The sequence below is a fragment of the Panicum virgatum genome, chromosome 1N, assembly GCF_016808335.1.
Source record: "Panicum virgatum strain AP13 chromosome 1N, P.virgatum_v5, whole genome shotgun sequence".
Taxonomy (NCBI): domain Eukaryota; kingdom Viridiplantae; phylum Streptophyta; class Magnoliopsida; order Poales; family Poaceae; genus Panicum; species Panicum virgatum.
The window spans coordinates 17,662,579-17,668,144 of NC_053145.1; the positions used below are offsets into that span (position 1 = coordinate 17,662,579).

A 5,566-nucleotide genomic window follows, 5' to 3' on the forward strand; every position below is an offset into this window, starting at 1 on the left:
ATGAGCTCGACGAGCACGACAAACAGCGGCGGCCGCACCCCCGCCTTGGCCGCCCACGCCATCGTGTGCCACAGGCCGTCGCGCGCCACGCTCGTGTCCGCGCGCCCCCGGCCACCGCACTCGCGTCCGCGCGCCGCCGGCCGCCGCGCACGCGTCCGCGAGCCCCCCGCCCTGTGCTCGCCACCGCGTCCTCCACGCCACACTCGCCCTATGCTTGCTGGATCTGAAGAGAGAAAGAGAGACGAGGGAGAAGGTGAGAGAGAGAAAAAGAGGATAAGACGAGGGAGAAGGTGAGAGTGAGTACCGCACGCCGCTCCTCCTCATGTAGTCGCCGCTCCCACCACGGGTCAGCCGCCTCGCGTCCGCTGCCGCTACTTGACGCCTCTTGCCCCAGCGGCGAGCACGGCCCCACGCTGCCGACCGCACAACCACTGCTCCTGCACCGTGCAGTGAGAGAGAAAGAGATATGAGGAAGAGATGCAGTGTGCAGATGGGGCGAAGGGATAAGATAAGGTAGAGATAGAGGCGGGGAGGAGGGAGCGTGTGGGCCCGACGATCTGTGTCCACCCAATAGGCTTGCAGTTTTGCTAAGCACACGGATCCCACAACCCTGTGCACACGTCGTCTATATTTTCAAGGGCGGGCGGGGATATCACCCGCCCCTACAAATATATTTTTAGGGGCGAATGGATTTCCAGGGGTGGGTGATGCCCTCACCTGCCCCTACAAATGATTTTTTTTTAATTTTGAGATTTTGTTTAAATGAAAACATATAGTAAAGCATATAAAAAAAGTGAAATTTTTGCCATAAGCCTATTTTGACATGTAGAAATTTAAAATAATATCAAATCTATATGTTAACGTATGTAATGATTAAGAGTGTGAAACCATAATGTATAACTCACTCACTCTATTCTCTCATACAACTCAAGATTTACTTTGTGCTTTCCACACTCATAATTATTATATACCCTAAAATATACTGTTGATATTTTTTCCTGGTTATATAGATCGAAATAGGCCTATGGTAAAAATTTCACTTTTTTATGTGTTTTGCTATTTTTCGACTTAAATACATTTTTGGTTGAAGCTGGAAAATTATTTTTAGAGGCTGGATCTGGACGGGAAATGATAATGATGTTGTGGGCCCCACACACGTGAATCGGTTCAGCACCCTCGAACAGTCGAATCGACCGCGAGTTTCCCAACGTCCGGTCACCCGTAGAAACAGGATTGCACAAATCATTTTTGTAGTAGTGTCGGTTAATCGATTTTGCGATGTGGTTTCTATAACCACCTCGGTGAAAATTCTGCCCGCCTCGGAGGGATTTTCAAAAGGTCGCGGTGTAGTAGTGTAATTTTCATATTTCAATTCAGAATTTAATTATCATAATTATATTTGATACATACTCTTTAATTACTGATCTTCATAAAATCTGATAGTGTATATTCTTCTCCTTTTTTATTAATGTGATAATTTCTAGAATCTCTCAGTGAACGTGGTATGTTCCTTTAACACTATTGTATTAAGAAAATATATAGACTTGCTTTAAAATTCTGCTAAAATGATTTTTCTGACAGAGAGAGTATTGCTTTGCTAACATATATGCACAATGACAGATTAATTAGCTGGCCTAGATTGGTTAAACTGATGCCAATTCTTGGAGGTCAGATGGTCTGGTTTTGGTCACCAAGGCGAACTGAATAGAGCCTTCCTGCGACTAATCGGCCGGTATCCTAATCGGATACTCCAGTAGTATCGCAAAATCGGAAGTCCCGAGCCTCTTGGACCACCGAGTCCGGGTCCAATGCTAGACCACCGAACCGACTCGAAAGGCAGAGGCAACCTGCGGTTCTCTCTCCACCAAAAACCAGAGCGACTAAAAGCAAGGCAAGATCGTAGCGCCGCAGGAACGTCACGGGGAAGAAGATTCTGACGCTGGCGATCTCGTTGCTCGCCGTCTTGGCGCTGCTGCTCCTGCCGTGCGCCGCCGGACGCCCCGTTCCCGGAACGGCCGTTATTGATGGCAGCCGGAGCCTGCACCTGCCGCTCCGCGGGTCGCTGCTTCGTGGCCCGGAGAGCGTCGCCTTTGACGGCGCTGGCGCGGGACCCTACAGCGGCGTCTCCGACGGCCTGGTCTTGAAGTGGAACGGGCTGGTGCGCCGCTGGTCCACGTACGCGTACAGCCCAGGTTACAGTGCCAAGGCTTGCACCGCATCCCAGGACTCGGCCGGCAGAAGTCACGGAGAGCATGTGCGGCCGCCCGTTGGGCCTGCGCTTTCACTACGAGTCTGGCAACCTCTACATCGCCGACGCGTACAAGGGGCTGATGCGCGTGGGGCCGGCCGGCGGCGAGGCGACGGTGCTGGCCACCGAGGCCGACGGAGTGCCTCTCCGCTTCACCAACGGAGTCGACGTCGACCAGGTCACCGGGGAGGTGTTCTTTACGGACAGCAGTATGAACTATCGGCGGTCGCAGAATGAAAGAGTCACAGCCACCGGAGACTCGACGGGCCGTCTCATGAAGTATGATCCGAAGACAAACAGTGTCACCGTGTTGCAATCCGGCATCACCTACCCGAACGGCCTTGCCATTAGCGCCGACCGGACACACCTCGTCGTCGCTCTAACGGGGCCGTGCAAGTTACTTAGGTATTGCATCAGGGGTCCTAAGACGGACATGTCGGAGCCGCTCGCCGATCTGCCGGGCTATCTCGACAATGTAAGAGCCGATGGCACAGGTGGATTTTGGGTGGCGCTACATCGGGAGATGTTGGAATTGCTGTTTGGTCCGGACAGCCATCTGCTCGCCGTGAGGATCAATGCCGACGGACAAATAGTTCAAGTGATGAGAGGGCCAAAGGGCATTAGGCCAACTGAGGTGGTGGAGAGGGAAGGCGGCAAGCTATATATGGGCTCGGTGGAACTACCCTACGTCGCCATAGTTAGTGAATAGGAAGTTTGAATTCTATCTATAGTGTTGGATTTTCTTATATGTGGCTTTCAACATTTATTCATATTATTTATATTATAGTTATTGTCTACCTCAATGTGGAATTATTTATTGATGCGTGATGAGGAATTATTGATGTGCATTTAACTCGTGGAATTTGTACTCGAGGCGCCAAGGACATTTGTGCCGGAATACAGTAGAGGAATTAATTGAGATCGACTCTACTGGAACGTACATGTTTGACCTGGGTACAGCACGATGGAATTGCTGGGTTTGTTTTGCAGGATCCGCTCTGCAGGCTGTTAACCCACATGATTAGATTAGAATTGGTCTCATACATACAACTGATCATGGCACATGACTCACACATGTGTGCTTGAGACTATTATATTTTAGACTCGTAAAACTGGCATGTCTGATTGTGGTTGGTGACATGGTTCAAGTGTGACTCACACGGTTCTCCAGAACACAGTATATATCCGCATACGTCGCTATCACCCAATAGCTGCTGCCTCAATAGCCTTGAAATTTTACTCTGCTAATCACCCGCATAATAATCACGCACTCGTCCACCATCCACGAAGGTTGCTATTCTTGAATAATATCGCACACCCATACTGCATCAACTCATCATAATCAAGTACCATATAATTTGCATAATCACAAAAAGTGCTCTGCATAGTGCATCGAATAGTAAGTGAATTTGGGTGCCTGAGCCACTCAGTTGAAGTGCTCGAGCGCTATTTATATTCTGAATTTGAATAGTACCTGATATTTTGAATAGTGCCACGAATTTGAATAGCAATTGTTGAATTTGAATAGTGCAGTGAATAGTAACTCGTGATTTTGAATTTGAATTTCGAATTCCCGAATCTTTTGTGGATATATATATATAACACCTGGAAGTGGAGTTTATATATATATATATATATATATATATATAACACCTGGAAGTGGAGTTTATAAATAAATCTCTACCCTCTAGCCTCATTATGCATTGTGAGTGGCACCACGGTAAAGACAGAGGAATAGAGGGTAGACCGAATAGCCCACAAATTCCAACATTAATATCAGATCCAGTCCAATCTAATTCCGCTGCAACAAACCCTACCACGCCGCCGCTGGCCCCCGCAGCGGTTGGAACTCATCTACGGGCTGCAGGCGGGCGCATCTGCCTCTCCCTGCAGTGCGCGTGGATCGAGGAAGCGATCGATCGAGGGGACGCAGGCGTCTGCGCGTGGTTGTCGCCGACGTCCCCCCTGCTACCTCTGACTCTGCTGTGCGCTGCTTGTGGTCGCCGACGTTCCCCACGCTGGCCACTCCATCTGCCATCACAGTGATCAAGGAAGGAAGGAAAGGAATTTTTTATTCTCCATCCAATCAAGTTCAAGATCCTGCGTACTACTCCAATCAAGTCTACACGTGGAGCAAGGTGAACCTATACTAATTTGCGCAACCAGCACAAGGGTAATTTCACTCCCTATTCAATGGCGTCGAATAGTATTTTCTCTGAATTAATTAGAGGTTACAAGTTAGATGGCCCTAATTTCACGGTTTGGAAGCGGAAGATCATGTATTTACTTACAGCTGAAAATATTGATTATGTCATTGATGTTCCTAAATCGAAAAAGCCAAATAATGATGCCAGTAATGAGGAAAAGAGAAGCTATTTGCTGGAACATGAAACATGTGCTAAGGATAATAAAAGGGCTCATATATTTATGTTAGGTTCCATGACTGATTCTTTAGTTGCTGAGTATGAAAGTGAACAGATTGCCAGAAAAATCATGGGCAAACTGGAAAAGGATTTTGGTGATGTGTCTCTGGTAAAAGTGCTCAGTCTTGTTAATCATTTTCTCTCTACTAAGATGAATGAAGGTGCTTCTGTTAACGAGCATATTAATAAACTGACCGTTCTGGCCGAAGAATTAAAGATTGCTGGTTATCCTTTTCAAGAAGAAGTGCAGGTTATGGTGGTATTGAACTCTTTGCCATATTTATGGGAACAGTTCAAGATGTCTTTTGTCATTCTGAGCGCACACTTAATATGCGCAATTTGAGGTATCACTTGCTTATGGAAGAAGACAGAAAACTCTCCCAGGGAAAGGAAAGAAACTCAAATAATTCTGAGTTGCACCTTGGAGAGGAAAGATACAATGGAAACAAAAGGAACTGGCAAAAGAGGAAGCCTAAAGGGGATTTGAGAGATAAGCTAAATAAGAAACGCGGTCGTGATGACCGTGAAAATTATGACTCATCTCAAGGGGGTGACAAGAACAAAAAGAACTTCGCTTGTCACAACTATGGTTTATATGGGCATTTCAGAGTTGACTGCAGGAAGAAGAAGAAATTTAATGATAAAAAAAGCAGGACAATAATCAAGATGATCCTTAAGGCAACCCTTCAGGGGAAGGTATGCATCACATTTTCGTATGCACTGAATCTTTATTTACTACCACTTTTCTAAATAGTTGGGTTGTCGATTCTGGTTCTACATCACATATTGCTAGAGATAATAAATCTTTTACTTCCATGCAAACAATTCCAAGAGGAAATAGATATGTCTACTTAGACACTAATGCTAAAGCTGATATACTTGGAATTGAAAATTA

The 5,566-nt window shown here is 46.7% G+C and overlaps 1 pseudogene; it reads left to right on the top strand.

Annotated features, from left to right (window-relative positions):
* Positions 1 to 2,957, top strand: LOC120653377 (annotated as a pseudogene).
* Positions 2,958 to 5,566: the final 2,609 nt, after the last annotated feature.